This window comes from Pleurodeles waltl, chromosome 2_2, assembly GCF_031143425.1.
Source record: "Pleurodeles waltl isolate 20211129_DDA chromosome 2_2, aPleWal1.hap1.20221129, whole genome shotgun sequence".
Taxonomy (NCBI): domain Eukaryota; kingdom Metazoa; phylum Chordata; class Amphibia; order Caudata; family Salamandridae; genus Pleurodeles; species Pleurodeles waltl.
In genome coordinates this window covers 351,287,858-351,305,366 of record NC_090439.1, presented here as the reverse complement: position 1 = coordinate 351,305,366, position 17,509 = coordinate 351,287,858, and the positions used below count along the sequence as shown (strand labels likewise).

Sequence of the window (17,509 nt, the reverse complement as noted above, 5' to 3'; positions counted from 1 at the left end):
ACTTTTGCAAATGTGAGACCAATTGCATTACAAATGCTTGTTATTGTGGGTGGCATGCTGATGTGGTGCACAGTTCTACCAGTGTCATGGCTAATACAAAGGTGGGGAGCAAAGGGATACATCAAATAATATGAATCAAAAAGGCAAAAACATGGGTTCTGGCAGCAAAAAAGGACTTGGAGCACATGTGGCGGCATGCTGATGTGGTACACAGTTCTACCAGGGTCATGGCTAATACAAAGGTGGTGAGCAAAGGGATCCATCAAATAATATGAGTCAAAAAGGCAAAAAATGGGTTCTGGCAGCAAAAAAGGATTTGGAGTACTAGGGCGGTACCTTTGGAAATCACCCACATTACCCAGCCTTACTTCTACATAGTTTCCATGCCCCTGCCACTGTCTGCTCCCTGTGGAGTCTATATAGATTACCTCACCAATGTTTTTTAGAGTTGTGTCGACAGCCAAAATAATTAACTAGAGGACTCTTGGAGCTATGTCTATATAGAGATATTGTAGATGCACTCTCTTCTGAGTGATGTTCACATCCCATTGGCTTGTGTGGTACTCTCTTGGACCGAATAGTACACAGCCACATTCTTCATAGAACCTATTCTCAAGGTTTAGTCAACAAAGCAAGATTCAGTTTGGGCAAAGTGCTGCATGATTTATGGTTATTCAAATAAAGTCACAAGTCATCTTCGACTTAAAATCAAAATGCCTAGACATTATGGTCAACCTGGAAGCGGTCATAATGTTATGTTTAAGGTCACAAAAGCCTCAAATGTTATGGACTTTCAGAAGTAAGTCACAGTGGTGCACACACAATCTCTGAGAGTTAATGTCAAGAAACAGGGAGCAACTATTTTAAGTGCTGAGGCTTACTGAAGGTCTTCTTAGTGTGTCAGTGAACTGTCCAAGACAGGTCCAATGTGTAAAAATGTATTATGCAATAAGCACAGCTAAGCTGAACTGGTCCTGTGCTGTGCAGAGTCCACCTAGAAGCCGTTGAACTTCAGAGGTGAGGCATTGGCGTGAAGAACTACACACAAGTACTAGAAGACCTGATGTAAGACTTCCCAGCAATAAAAATATCAGCTGGAGAGTAGTGCTGTGCACATGTGTGCAGTTTTTATACACAAGATGGCCCCTGACTCTGCACCACAAGATTAGCTATGAGGGTCTCATTGAGCACTCTGACCTCACAGTCTCACACCAGACCAAGAATGATACCCCACAGAGAGAAGAGTGCTCTGTGAGGGCACACGCAAGGAAGCCAAGTAGGATAGCTGCTTCTGTAATGGAAGATCCCCAAGCAACAAAACAGTAACCAGTGATCTATAGCAACAAATCAGTGAAAACAGCACACTGGAACACATCACCCTTCAACAATCAAACATGCATCAGCTGGGTCTATGTCACTGGGGCATACCTGTTACTGTTTAAAGAGGTGTACCGGGTATGCCAACTCCTGGAAACAGGTAGGAGGGTGTTCGACCTGTCAGCGATTGTCATGGTTACCCCTGTCTTTTTGGCTTCTGACCTCCTGTTATGATCCTGTGCTGAACTTCGTTTTTGCTGGTTTTAGGACTCTGGGCATTTTACCACTGCTGACCAGTGCTAACGTGCAAGGGCCCTCTGTGTAAATGATATTGGTAATTGGTTTATCCATGATTGGCATATTTGATTTACTAGTAAGTCCCTAGTAAAGTGCACTGGAGGTGCCCAGGGCCTTTAAATCAAATGCTACTAGTAGGTCTGCAGCACTGATTGTGTCACCCACATGAGTAGCCCTGTAAACATTTCTCAGGCCTGCCACTGCAGTGTCTGTGTGTGCAGTTTTCCACTGCTAGTTCGACCTAGCATGTGTACTCACTTCCCAGGCCCAAACCTTCCCTTTTACTACATGTAACACAACCCTAAGGCAACGTATTTAAAAGGTCCTGGTGTGTTTTACATGTCCTGATAGTAAAATACTGCCAAATTCAGTTTTCACTATTGCAAGGCCTATCTCCCCCACAGGCTAACATAGGGATTGCCTTTAAATATGTTTTAAGTTCAGTTTCCCATTGGGAGCAGATTGAGTTTGGGTTCTCTGAATTCACAATTTAAAAACACATCTTTTGGTAAAGTTGTTTTTTAGATTGTCTGTTTGAAAATGCCACTTTTAGAAAGTGGGCATTTTCTTGCTTAACCATTCTGTGCCTCTGCTTGGCTGATGAATCCACATCTGGGTCAGACTGACAGTTGAGCGCTTGAAAGGGCTGTGTCTGTCCCTTCACAATACAGTCTCCAACCCTCTAGGGTGTGGCTGGGGCGGGGCAAGAAAGAGGCATGGTTTTGTGCACTACAAAGACTTTCCTTTGAAGTTTGCCCACTTCAAAGGCAGAAATGACTATAAGTAGTGGACCGAAAACCACAGACTTTTAGAACACTCCTGGATTGAGGACATTCTGCCAGGCAGAAGAACTGGATGCTTGATGAGGACCTGCCAGTCTGCCTGTTGCTTTGCCCTGGGAGTGAAAAGATTGGCATTTGCTTTCTACATCCTGCTTTCCTAGGTTTTCAAAGGGCTTGAACTGAGCTTGCCTCCAGTTGTGAAGTCTCAGGGACATCAAATACTTCATCTGCCAGTGCCTGGGGTCTCCTACTGAGAGTCCTGACTTGCTAATTAGTGCCAAATCCTGTCTTGAGCCCCTGGAAGGAGAAGCTGGCAGAACCTGAGTGAAGATACACACACCGGAGCAGAGTGGCAGAAGAATAGGAAGTGGTAGGATATTTTTCTGAAGATGGGCAGTGGTATAACTTTTGGCTTTCATTTGAATTTTAAATGGTTGAGGCAACATGAGCATTTATACCTTATATTGTTACAAAACTGAGGCTAGTAGGTTGTTGAAAATGCCCAGCTTTGGTTATCTTGGCCTTCACTCTCAGAAAGTCAGAAAGTCCAGGTTGGAAAGTGAGTGATGGTGGCATGATCGGAGAGAATAGGTTTGATTGTGGAATCAGATGTGTTTTGGAGAAGAGAAGCGTGAACTAGAACATAATCTATCCTCTGGAAACTGTTGGGCGGAGGAGAAAAGTCATTGGTCATGATGAAGCCTCCAAAAATATTTTAAGCCAAGCGCAGTGCAAATATCATGCATGGCTTTATGAGTTTTGAGAATTCTATATTTGAAATCAGATTATCTGTCAATAATGGTATCTATTGGTAGGTTAAAATCACCATGTAAGATAATACAAGCCTTTTGGGGTAAACTTGCCAGTTTGAGACCAGAACCATGGTTCGTCATTATTAGGGGTACATATGTTTACAGCATATAGTTCAGCATTGTCTCATTGTAAATGGGTATCTGACCATCTACCTTCATCGTCTTGTTCACCTGCGATGATGAATAGACCTGGGGCTATATGAGTTATTATACCATTTATTTTCAGATATTTCACCACAACGCAAGGATGAGCCTTCTTTGTACCCAATTTTAGCCTTTTCAAGGAACATTATGCCCCCTTTAAGTCTGCTATAGTACTCAGCAATCTTTTTCCATTTCACCAGGTGGTTGAGCCCTTTGATATTCAAGGATAACACCTTCAGGGATAACATGATTTACATCTCAGTGCCATTGATGGTCGAATTGATGATGAGAAAGTTCAGCTGAGGATTAAAAATGTCACAAATACAGTATAGGCCTAGGGGACCACATGACAAAAATTACTCAGACCTAACTCAGAGTAATAAGTTGAAAAATATGACAACAAAGAAGAGAAACACCTTGAATCAAAGAATTCAAAACAATGGAAGTGATTCACCATTTTTGAGTGTAGCTTTTTACCTATGTGTGGACAATCATGCCTCACAAACTGAAATGCTGGGGTAGAGTCTCCTACAACAGTATTTAAGAGATCATTAACACTGTAGTGGAGATCTTCCTGCTGTAATGCATATGGACAATTATTAAAGTTAGTTATTCTTTTACAAAAAATATTAAAAATACTTTAAAGTGCAAAATAAATATAAATTAATTAAAAAAATAATTATTTGTCATGTAGATCAAATAAAATGTTACAGCGCAATAATTTGTTAAATTAAGTGTGTATTAAATATTTAATTTATTAAAATATGTTAATTTAATTTATAACTAAGATTTTCAAAAAATCATTTAAAAAAGACTAACCTCTCTAAAAACTAATAGATGGAAAAATATATCACAAACTATACTTAAATAACTGAAATAATTTTTAATGTTTCAATAAACATTTGAACACTTTTAAAGTTATGTTTAAACATAACCGTTCAAAAAACTACATATTCAAATATATATTTTAACATTAATTTCAAACATTAGTTCATAGGGGCTGTTTTATAGGAGGTTGCAGCAATAATTATTAGTGGCAAGTGTGGTGCTTGACTTACACCTACGCTGGGATGGAGTACATATATAACTTTTTGACAACTTATGAGCTGCAGTAACTTGTGTAGTTTGTGAATGAGCAGCGTAGTTGTGGCTTCACTCCTACACATTGCAAAAGTAGTACAAATGTGCAATCAACATCATATACTCTGTTTCTTAACATTATGAGTGTAAGGTGAAGTATCAAACATATTATTGAAGGTGTATTCACTGTAGAGGTCAGAGTTTCATATATACATGTGTTCTAATGTTTAACCTTAACATGGCGATTTGTAGTTCTCATTCATGTTTACGCTTGTGGTTTGAAATATCAGCTCATGTGATTATGAAGTCATTTAGTCACATTTTGCATTTATTTTGACATCATGTTCACAACTGCAATTGTGTATTAGTAGTGCAATAGACAATGATCTATTAAGTTAGCTAAACTAGGCTTCCATTTTATTTTGCATTGTATTTTTCTGTGCTCTGCATGTGTTTTCTTTTACAGGTTTGCATTTCTGATTTCTTAGATAGAGAAAGGAGTATTGTGTATTAGAGATAGAGAGACCTGAGAAGACAAATCTTGGCACTGACTGAATTATTTAATGAGCAAAAGAAGCATCCTATTCTTTCCATATCTGAAATTAAGACACTCAAGGTTAACCTGATCATTGGAGCTCTCTGGGGTGGAGATGTGTCCAATGTTGCAAGTGTGCTCTGTGAGAAAGAGAAATAAGTGGGTCTCCGGTGACATGTTCATAGAAATGAATGCTCCTTGAACTTTCCACTTAAGTTAGTATTCACACTGTTAGAGTTACTGCAGATTCCTTTGGACTTTGAGAGGTACAGGCATGCTAACATGGATTCCCATCTTTTTATCTTTTGAAGACTTCTACTGGAGTCCCTATGATGCTGACAACTGCCTTGCTTCATTCCAGAACCCTTTGAGATCCTCTAACTTAAATGTTCCTATCTTAGAGAGAGTCTGAGCTAGATGACCTTAAATCTGTTCATGTTTAAAAGAAGTAATCTGAATTTCTTTAAGGAATGTCAATTCCTTTTTCTTGGTATCTGCTTTGGTGTGACTGTAATTTCTGTATGCCTTATGCCATTGAGATTGAAATTATTCCAGCGTTTCAGTTTTCCGGTTTTGATTCCATACCTTTATGATTTGATCTTGAGTTGCGCACATATTGGAGTATTACTAATTTGAAATAAACCTACCAAACTTTCCATATTGGTTCCTTGTCCTCATTGTGTAGCCAAATGGGCTTCACAAGTTTTGAATTGCAAATGTGTTGCTCCCTCCTTTGTCTCAAGGTCTACTGCAATATCCAAAAACATGTACTATCATTATCCACTTCCATGTGTGCTCCCTCAGATGGCAGCTTATCTGATGATTAGTTACTGGAACAGGGAGTTAGAGTACCCCACTCTAGACTTGCCCAAAACCCAGTCCAATACCCCAAATCCCATTGTTTAAATAAGAGGACTGATGACGTTCCAACAGTTCAAGAGAGAGGTGCAACAGTGGAGGAGTAAATATTAATATGGTCGTGTGTTGCAATTGTTTAGGTCTAGCTTGTGGTGGTTTGCAGATGTTGGGTGGTGTGATGCGGTAACATTTTAAATTGTTGTGCGAGTGTGGTGATTGATGCAGAGACGTTGAAGTTGTTATTTAGCTCAACGTAGCCTAAAATCCCAAGACAGTAATATGTTATTGGTGTAGAAGACACCACGTTGTAGTTGTCTGTTAAGTTTGTCATGAGACATTATAGCTGGCACAAATGAGATAAGGACATTTATCTTTGTGTGAGAGTAAGGTGTGGTTAGTGTGGCAAATTTCTTGTGCAATGGGAGAAGCAACACTAATCTGGGTGATTCCCTGCTGAGTATGAGTCAGGGTGGATTGTAAAGCATTGTTCTGGACTGTTTCTTTTGTAATGGAGTACTTTCATTTATTTAGTGGAGCAGACAAGATTATTTGTTGAATTTGCTTTGCATTTTTGTTATGCATGTCTAGTGTTGAGAGGCGTGCATTTGTGAAAACCTGTAAAGAAGGTAGAGCCTTTGCGAGGAGTGTGATTGACATCACAGTTTGTCACACTGGTATTGGTAGGTTGGTGTTGAGCTGTGCTGTTAATAGATGTCTATGGCATAGAGTATTGAGCTGCTATTGGCTGATATTGTCGAATGAAAACATTGGGTAAAGAGTTATTTCCTGATTTGAAATGGAGTTCCAATTGTGATTGCTGAAAATATTGTTGAAAAAATGAAATATCTTAAGGATTTTCGAGATCTAGTAAGGAGAGATGTGAAAATACCCGTTTGAGAGGGGAAGAGGCACCACCGAAGATGGGCCTTGCCACCATGTGGCTATAACTGTGGGTCTTCATACATGTATTTGGTTGAACCAATGTTATAAGATCACAGAGAAATAAGGTACATTGTGGTTTCCACGCTACGGCCCCTTTAATTTGAGAATATTGAAAATGTGAGGAGAGTATTACACGAGATGAAACCACAATCTAGACCCACACAGTAAGAAGCACTTAATGCTTGGGAATGTGCAGCTCTTGCTAGACAGAAGGAAAGATATCAGGGAAAGGTCCAAAAGGCAATGCGTATTTGTGCAGATGTTAGACAGGATGCAGAGCAAGAAAGGTGAAGGACTATCATGATAGAAGGAGCTAGATTATACCCTGCATTGATGAGTGAAGAGACTGATAAGGAGAAGGAGAAAAGAACAAAAAGGAAAAAAAAGAAGCCATAGACAAAGATAGTGAATCTAGCAATGATATTTTGGATGTGTTGCTATTGAGAGAAATCTCATTTTATTAATATATTAGTCACATAGAAGTTAGCATATTGTGATTAATTAACCTACACTTTAAAGTCATAACAGAGAAAATAACATGAGTTGTAAAATGAGCACTTTTGAATTATGTTTAACCATGTGGCCACCATTCGTATTAAGTACCATGCTTCAGCATGAGAGTTTTGTATTTATATTACATTAGGTAATAATGTGATTTAATATTAAGAGTGGTTTATTAAAATGTAGGTGATAAATTGAAAGTATTAAATGAATATGAATTACTCCTATTTTTATTGAATAAATGAGTTTTATTAACATGAGTTACATGTATGCCGAAAAATAACTGCACTGTTAAAATTGCTCTAACATGTTATAAATAATGTTTGCAATTAAATAATTTGCTTGGCATATATGAAATGTAAGGGTGCACAATAGGTTTATTAATGTATTAAATGTATGAATGTGTATTAGGGTTTCTTAGCTTGACTAGACCTGAAAGATTCATTATGCAGCAGTAAGGGGAAATCACTTATTTATTCTGCCCCCTCTGACCTGAATTCTTTTCCCTAAGATGTTAATCTGACTGTTGAATGTCCTATTGTATTGTAGGGAAGAAACATGTTTTAGAATAACAATGTTGCTTGATTTGTTCTAGCTGTCGAAAAGGACAGAAAACTTGTAGTTCTCATGTGAAAAGTATTGGTTTAGTTTATTGTGTGTTGTGAGAGAAAACTCTCAAGCTACAAATAACTAGAAAATGTAATATTTTGTTAGAAATGTGTGAAGTCATGGAAGTAACAATGCACTTTTGCTGAGAAGCTTCATAATGGCTGCAAATTCGATGGTGCCAGCTGCAGCAATTGGATGCTGAATATGACGTCTGGAGTGTGCTCACCTGAAGCACCAATGAATGGATTGTGCATATTTCTAATTAGTAAAGAACTTTGAAATTGAGGTCAATCTGTCTTGAGGGACTCTTGAGTTAGTTCTTGTTGAAGTCATCTTCTCTTAGTTCTTTTCCTGCCTCCAAGCTGTTCAGAACCCTATCTAAGTCTGCTGTCACACTCTGTTTATTCAAGTCCCCACATGAGTTTTCTCATCTTAGTCTTAACTGCCCTATGATGTTATGTGGTTCAGTACTAATAAGGCCAACTAATTCTGGTTGCTGATTTGTCCTATGTGCAGCTCGTGTTCTGCACTGTCCTGATGCGGCTGTCGACTCATGCCAAAGAAGGTGACATTCCTGCCTGATGAACTACTGCTGTTTGCTGTCTCATGAGGAGAGGTATAACTAAATTTGGTTTCTTGTTTTTTTCAGTTAGCTACTTACACCAGCGTATTTTTAAAGTGAGTTGTCCTAGTTAGATGTTTTTACAAATTATTTTTGTCTTTCTTTTATTCTTGCTTTGCCTGCATGTCTTAGCCCGTTCCCACACATGCAAGTTCAAATTCATGTTAGTGATAGGAATGACCCAAATTGTTTGTGAAAACTGTAATTTGATGATTTACTGATGTCACCATCATCTGCTTTGAAATCTAACAATAATGTTCATATCATGTTTTTGCTAATTTACATTATTCTTTTGGACTGTTTGAAGTGCTGATGTTTGGTAGACTAAGGGGGTTATTATAACTTTGGAGGAGGTGTTAATCCGTCCCAAATGTGACGGATATACCACCAGCCGTATTACGAGTTCCATAGGATATAATGGACTCATAATACGGCTGGTGGTATATCCGTCACTTTACCGTCACTTTTGGGACGGATTAACACCTCCTCCAAAGTTGTAATAACCCCCTAAATCTTTTCAGATGATTCGGACTGCCTATGGTTTTCATGTATGTTTATAGCTTAGTTTTGTGCACCATTTATATGACATTGATTTTGGGATTGTAATAAAGCTTTGAAACTTTATTCAGTTTGGAGTTTGATTTAGTGTTAAATTGTTTATGGTGTTTAGAATTGTTTATGGTATAATGTCATTGATTTGTAATTGAATGATTCTGAGTACTACACTCCAAGTCCAAAGATTCAGTTGACCTCTATAGGTGAGATTAGTGATGGTGTTTAATCTGCGCCCTGGTGGTTGTTGAACCTGGAACTGGGGAAAGTAAATACTTCTCCGGGGCCCCTGCGCGCCCACACTATCAACGTATCCACCCCATACAATGAAACCCAACTTAGATGAATGGGTGGTGCAGTTCCTTACGGAAATTCATAAGTACCCACTGCACCAGTAAATGCCGGAGTAAATGTGGGTCAAACCCAGACAAGAGGGAGTTCAGGGATTAATACCCTGCTGTTCATAGTGCCCCAGGTGCAATTACTGTTTCAGTCACTTTTGGTCCCACACACATGCTTTGACAGTTTCTATTGGGATAAATTCATCAAATGTTGTACTTGTCGCCCCCAGAGGGTTAAGCAATGGAAGGACCCTGTTGACTCAGACTAAGGCGAATACTCCCCATGATGCTTCTGTGTCCACAGCTAGCAAATCAAGTGAGATTTCCCCTATAGGAGAATCAGCCCAAAGATCACAACCTTTTGACATGTCCTTCTGGAATTCACCTCTGAATGTTAAACATAGAACTCCCCGAGAACGGATAATGTCTAATGCCCCTGCAATGCCAGTTGGTCTTAATTCTAAAAAAGTATGATGACTGGCTTAGAAATGTAATCGAGACTTTGAGAGGAGGTCCGAGCCTTGTATTTAACTGTGAGATGTCTCAGTCCACAGGTAGAGAAAATACTGTTGCTGCGGTCAAATGAAAGTTAGAATTGAATGAAATGATATCAGAAAATGAACTTGTGTTTATGTGTAGGGATGTCACAAAGCGTGCAGAACAAGCACATGGTAAATTGTCTGAATTGGCTCAAAAATATAATGCAGACATAAATAAAACAAAATCATTGCAGAGGAGCTACCGTGTTTGTTTTGACGATAATGACATTTGCAGCACAAGAATTTCAGGAATAAAAACACAGATTAAGGTATTGTTCTATAACATTCAGCAATGGAGATAATTAAATAAGTGGAAAAGCAGATTGGAGAATAAGAGAGATAATAAGAAAACAAGGGATGAACCTACACCATCCACAGTGAAAGGAGAGGGCACGTCAGCTTATCCATTGGAGGAAGTGCCAAGTGGAGATTATGTCCATGTACCTTGGAGCAGAAGTGATCTTGCGTCATTCATAAATAACTTCCCTAAATTGAGAGAGAAACTAGTGGAGTGGTCTGCCCAAGTTGAATAGTTTGTGAAGATCTCACAGGTCATGTCGGTAGGCTTGATTACTGTTTTTGATGTTGTGGTACCGAGTGATTTGTGGGTACTGAATGGGTTAAGATTTACAGGACAATCCAAGAGCCTAAGGAATCAGTGCATGCCTTTTACAAGAGTTTGTTACAAATGTTTAAAAAGCACAGTGGGATGGAGACTCTTGAAGTGAAGGACATGGAAAATTTTGTGTCTAAATTTGTGGCAGGTTTGAGATCTGAGATTAGTTTGATGATCTAGCAGCATTTGATTCATTGCCAGAATAAATTGATGGATGAGATTTTGAGATATGCTAAATATTGCAGTGATAAATTAGAAATGAAGCAGTAGAGACTTAAGGAAAAACTGATTGTGGCTCAGATGAAAGGCGAACAGAAAGGAGGAGGACGGAATCAGTCTTTTGGAGGGAATGTTGGTCCTAAGCAAGGAGCATATCAGCAGGGAATGCTGATGATGCAAGGTGGAAGTGGGTTTCCACAGCAGGGTAGAGGAGGTGGTGTTCTGATTCATCTGGGTACTGGTATTGACGTGGGAACTTTGAAAAACATGAATCCTAGTCATTATTGCAATACAGTGGGGCACTTGGAAGCGGGATTGTCATCTTAATCCTTAGAATTTAGGGCCAGATTTATGATAGCCTTGCGCCATTCCAACTCCACTTTAGCATCATTTGTTTTATGATAATGTGCCATTGGAAGGGGAAAAATCGCAGCACCATATTTACAAAGCAGCGCAATGCTTGCATTGCTTCACTTTGTAACCCCTTGCACCACATAATGGCTGTGCCGGGCATAATGTATGCAAGAGGGTCGTTGCGGCGCTAAGGGGGGCGTAAAAATGGTGCAAATGAATCTATGAGATTCCTTTCCACCATTTTTACTGGCATTTTTTTAATGCCTGCTAAGCCCAGGCATTAAAAGAGGCTCCCATTGATTATAATGGGCCTCTGGGTGCTGTGCATGATTAGCATCATCATTTTTTACGTTAATCCTGCAAAGTGCCGGACTATCGTCAAAAAGTATAATGCACGTCACCCTAACTACCGCCATGTTGAGACGGATTTTAAATATGGCGCAACCATAGTGGCGTTAGGGGGAGCCACTAGGTGCAGCACCACTTTTCATAAATCTGTTAGGGTTTCCATAACCCCAGGGCAATAATCCTGGACAGTCACAGACTATACAGAGACTGAGAATGCAAAATTTTAAAGTGCCCCAGGTCCCAGTGATAAAAGTTCCACAAGCCCGATGCCACAGCAAAATGTAAATAGTTACTGACTGAATTCATATCAAGTCCTGAATCTGAATCAAAATTGTTCCCAAAATCAGGGTGTGTTCCAACAGTTCCCTATTTTTTAAGCAGTTTAGGATTATGGTTCTGACTTGTCCTTATGATGGTGCCTTGGGGGGAGGAAGATTGCATTCTTGATGCAGTATTAGAGGTACACCTGAGTTTTCCATTAGTAGATGGTGAGGTGAATGGCCATCCCATATTGTTCCTGATGGAAACTGGTACTACCCTCTCTACTGTTAGAACAGTGGAGTTTCCAAACCTACCCCTCTCAGGAAAAATAATCCATGTTGTAGGAGTTGCAAATAAACAGATGACAAACCCTGTAACAGAAGAAGTACCTGTAAGAATAGGGTCCTTTGAAGTGAATCACCAATTTGTGGTATGTGATTCTAGTCCAGTGAGTCTTTTGGGGAGAGATCTTTTATGCAAACTGATCTGTACCATCTATTGCACACACAGAGGTGTTGAGCTACAGACTCATGATGCGAATGTTGCCTTTATACTGGCAATAGATGGCCCTTATGATGCACTGCTTCCCATGATGACCATTGATGAGTTACCACCTGATCTGAGAGATATGGAGAAGCCTGAAGTCTGGGACTTTTAAGGGAAGGACATACGTCTCACCAAATATTGAGTACCCAAAGACCTCACAGTACAATTTGACCCCTTAAAACAATTGCAGGGATCACTCCAGTGATTGAGACAAGACACCCTTGCCCTGTTGAACCACCTAGATGAGAATGGACATAAAATGTCCCCAAGTAAGTTGCAATACTGTCAAAAAGAGGTGCAATATCTTGGAAATCACATTGAGAAAGGAGCGAGGAAGTTGTCACAAGAAAGGATTTCAGCAATCCTGAAATTGAATCCGCCAATTACTCAGAGAGATGTCAGGATGTTTTTGGGGGTGGTGGGCTACTGTTACCAGTACATACCCAACTTTCCCCTAGTGGACAAGCCTTTGCAGAGGTTGACACAAGGATAGGTCTGATCCGGTACCCTGGAATAATGATTGTTTAGTCACCTTCCTAGAGCTGAGAGAATGTCTCTGTTCTGCCCGGCACTAGGCATGTCAGATTACAACAAAGGATTTTCTCTCTTTTGCAGTGAGAGATTGGGCTGTGCTCTCTCAATGCTTACACAGATGCAAGGGAACTCGCAGAGGCCCGTGGCCTATTTTTCTGTTACTGTTGACCCCGTAGGTGCTTCTTGAATGCCTTAAGGCTGTGGTGGGTGCCGGTATCAGCATCGAGAAATGTGAGAATATTGTGATGGCTCATCCCCTTACTGTGTTTGTACCCTACTTAGTCAGGTTGTTATTAACCCATACCCAACATTTGGCTAGTAGCTGTTTTAACCTGCTGTGAGCATGGGTTTCTGGCCGCAACAAAAGTGAGTCTGAAATGCTATACTATCTATACTACCCTAAACCTTGCTACATTGCTACTCCTTCTTGAAGCCGAGGGGAGGAGAGAGAAGTAGAGCATGACTGTCTAGATGTCACTAAACTTTGCACCAAGCCAAGACCAGACATTAGAGATGAGCCACTAACTGAGTCTCATCTCATACTGTTTGCGGCTGGGTCTTGTTTGAGACACCATGGAGGAATTCTAAGAGCTGCCTTTGCAGATTGTATAGTCTCAAGCATAGTTCAAGCCTCCTGGGTTGATGGAGTTCTCTCCACACAAGTGGCTGAATCGGTTGCCCTTACTAGAGCATGCTGTGTTTCTGAGGAACAGAGAATGGTGATTTTCACTGATAGTCAGTATGGCTTTGGTATGGCCAATACCTTTGGACAGCTATGTTCACAGTGAGGTTTCATGACCTGTTTTGGCTCTCCCCAAAGAAATGGGGAATATATAATGAATCTATTCAAAGCCTTGCAGTTGCCTACCCAGATTGCAGTTGTAAAATGTTCTGCACACCGCTGTGGAGATGACTATGTGACAGTGGGTAACAAATATGCACCTTAAGTTACAAAATACTGTGGCCCATGCAGCATGTAATGTAAAATGAATGGTGAATACTCCAACAGGTCTACAGATGAGACCAATTACAACCTTTTGTTAACCACAGCTGATACATAGGAAGAAGTCAAGAGGATGCAAAAAGAAGTGCCAGAGGCAGAACAGCAAGGTTAGAATAGAGCAGGTTGTGTCAAAAGAGATGTTGACATCTGGGTTTCAGCAGGTGGAAGACATGTGTTAATAGATAGTCTGTTGCCCCCTATGGCTAGACATTTTCACAGTCCTGCCCGTGTAGAGAGGGATACCATGGTGCATTTGTTTTGGCGGACTTGGTGTAACCCCAGATTAAGACTGACAGCTGAAGGGCTGTGCCACAGATGTGTTTTGTCCCAATAGAGGAATTTAGAGAAAACAGCTGCAGTAACACTAAGCCACATAGGAAGATCAGGTGGTCCCTTTAACAGGGTGCAGTTGGATGTCACTGAAATGCTTGTGTCTAATGGGCTGAGATATGTCTTCGTGATTGTGTGCATCTTCTCACATTGAGTCAAAGCTTACCTAATCAGAAGACATGACGGTCTTACTGTAGGTAAATTATTGTTGAAGGAACTCATCTATAGGTTTAGATTTCCAACTTCTCTGGAGTCAGACTGCGGGATCCATTTCAAGAATGTGGTCCTAAAACTGTTGTGGTTAGCATTACAAGTGGAGAAGAGACTACATTGCAGCTATCAACCTCAGGCTTTAGGGATAGCAGAACAGGTGAATAGCACACTAAAATCTAGACCAGAGAAAGTGTGCATTTCAGCATCTTTGAGGTGGCCTGCTGCTTTGCCTCTTGTGTTGAGGAGTTTTCACAGCGTTCCTGACTGGAGGACAGGACTATCCCCCATGAGATAATCATGGGCAGAGCAATGAGACAGCAAACAGCTGTGCCTGCAAATGGGCTTGTGAACATTACAAATGATATGATTCTTTATTACTTGAAAGGAATAGCTGATGTGGTGCGTTCTGTGTCTCACCAGGTTGCAAAAGCTACAGCTTCGCCACATCAGGAGCAGTGCCACTACCTCAGTCCCCGTGACTGGGTTCTGGTGAAAAAGTAAGTGAGGAAATCATGTTTGGAACCTTGTTGGCATGAACATTAGCAAGTTATTCTGATAACAACTACTGCTGTTAAATGCAGAGGTCTCCCCAAATGGATTTGTGCTTCCCATACTGTCAGAATTGAGTGTCCCATTGATGATGTGAGAGCACAACTCCCAGAAGTGCCAGTGCCTGTCAACAGCTGAAGTTGAGACAAGAAAGTCTCATCCTGTGGTGGTGGATGAGTCAGATTCAGACCCAGTCGAAGGACCAACTGCTATGAGAATCCGGGTGGGAGCTGGAGACCTCTGACCAAGAAGGCAAGAGAGAGAGAGACTGAGTTTGCCTGAGGGATGTGTACTTGAAACTATTTCAGAGAATACTGAGGATTCTGGCCTTATGGACAGTGAGGAAGAAGGATCCATGCTAAGGAGTATGAAAAGAGTAAGCATACACTGTCACAATTACTCTTCACCTGAATGGACATACTTTGCTGCTAATGCCAGAGAAAGAGAATTTTGGGAGTTTGAGGATAACAGTGCAAATCCAACTGAACCTCCCTGAACTGAACTTTATGTCTGGACTGTGTTTTGAAATTACTTTGCCTCTAACTAGACTGACCCGATTTGGTATTAGTGCGGTTTCTCAACTGTGTACATATTAAGACATTTGAACAAACTTTGTTAGGGAATTAAGAAGATTACCAAGGCCTGGGGCAGCTGAAGGAGCATAGGTGTGTCATTTAGAAGTACACAGAGTATGGCTAAGGAAGGCTCACAAAAATATTGTAAGTAACATCATCACATGTATTGAACTTTGTTTTGCCATTTGCATAGGTGGAACCGACAGAGTAGACTCTGCTACTGCTAGTTTCCGTTCAACAATCTGGTTTTAGAGAAGTTATAGAAACTAATAACACAAGTAGATGTAAAACTATATTAGTAGGTGTATTGCTTGTCAATATTTTTGTACTCATGTTTCATCTTGTAGGACTATCTACACCTACACTTTCCACAGAGGTCAACCCCAACCCTCGTATTTCCCCATGTGCCCTGAGCCCAATAGGTAACAGTTTACACAGACTAATTGCTTGATGAATACATTAATACTATGAATGCAAGGGATTGCTACGTCTGCACACATTTACCTGCATCAGCTACAGAAGTTATTATATTCCACCATATTCCTTTAACATATGGAGGCACATGTAGTCTTTTGTTGAGTTTGTTTTATCAGACAAGACATTTTCATTATTATTATTATCGAACTATTATTAGGTTCTTTCAGAGATTCCCACATTGGAGCATTTGTATAATCGTCCCACTCCTAAAGAAATAGGGATAATTGCAATATTTCTAATACCCACCACAACACTAGATTCTGTTTATGCACATCAAAATTATTTGACTTGTAGTTCGACAGATGTTGAAAAGAAATGTGTAAAGTTAGTTGAGAACAGGAGAGATTTGGAGTCTAAGGGCCTCATTATAAATTTGATGGTCCATGGTGGTAGTTTCGGCCCAACTGCCATCGGTTTGGCGGTCGGACCACTGAGTTACAAGTCATGTGGGCCTATGGAGCAAACACCACTGTGGTCATGTCGGCACCGCAGGCACCACAAACTGCTGCAGCCGCAAGGCAGCACAAACAGGCCGGTGGAGTTTCCGCTGGACAATATGGCCGTGGCGGGCAAACTATCATGTCCCAGCAGGTGGAAACGGAGAGTATAAAGGAAGCAACTCACCTACAGGCAGCCTTACATGTCCTGTGCTGTCATGGAGCCCATCACACACTTCCTGCTGCTCATCGATGGAGCCCAAAATCCACACTGCCATGTACGCAACCAACCATAAGTACACACACCTACCTGTGTTGTTATGCTCAACAACAGATCATTGTGCCATCATCCACACCATATGGGGTTTACGCAACGGGCACCAAGTACACATGTCATTGTGTACACAGTCAAAGTTATTCACAAAGAAGGACACATACACAGCCATTAAACACCCCCTTTGGACAAGTCACTCACACTGCACCACAACACTACACAAAACACATGTATGACCATCTCAGGCACATGGACAGCAAAGTGTACACAACATTAACAACACAACAACATCACATCTACAAATACAACCAACACACTTACATTCCTCACATGGCATGGACTGTTGTCAGATACAACACACATATGTATGGATGTGTCAAATAACACAAACACCACTCCCATTTAACAGCCCTGCAATAGACCCAACCATCACCCACATTGCAACACAATGAAAGGTCAATGGGGTGCAAAATAGTCTGAGAGACAAATATCCAAAGCTCATTATGCAAACAATACCTGCACAATAGGGATGTGGCCATCAGAAGCACTCAAGGAAGGATGCTGCACTGGGACACATACCACTTTGCACATGCTCATAAAACAACATTTGCACGGGAACAGGCCCTTCAGGTATCTCTGGAACAAACAATACCAGAGCCAAGTGACATGCCTATCTGCACAATGTGGAAGTGCAAGTCAAGAAAGCACATACAACTGCATCAGCATGGGCCATACACCTAGATGAAGTAGCTGCAAGGTACACACAGTAAAATGGACACATGCACAGTCAAATGCAAACAAGGGTAGCACAATTGAACACCCTCTATGTTCGCACAAAGAAC

General features: G+C 40.7%; 1 protein-coding gene across 2 annotated transcripts in view; it reads right to left on the bottom strand.

Annotated features, from left to right (window-relative positions):
- The window catches only part of GPLD1 (glycosylphosphatidylinositol specific phospholipase D1), an 833,365-nt gene that overhangs the window by 455,184 nt on the left and 360,672 nt on the right, over nt 1-17,509 (bottom strand). The gene's annotated exons all lie outside the window — the stretch shown is intronic.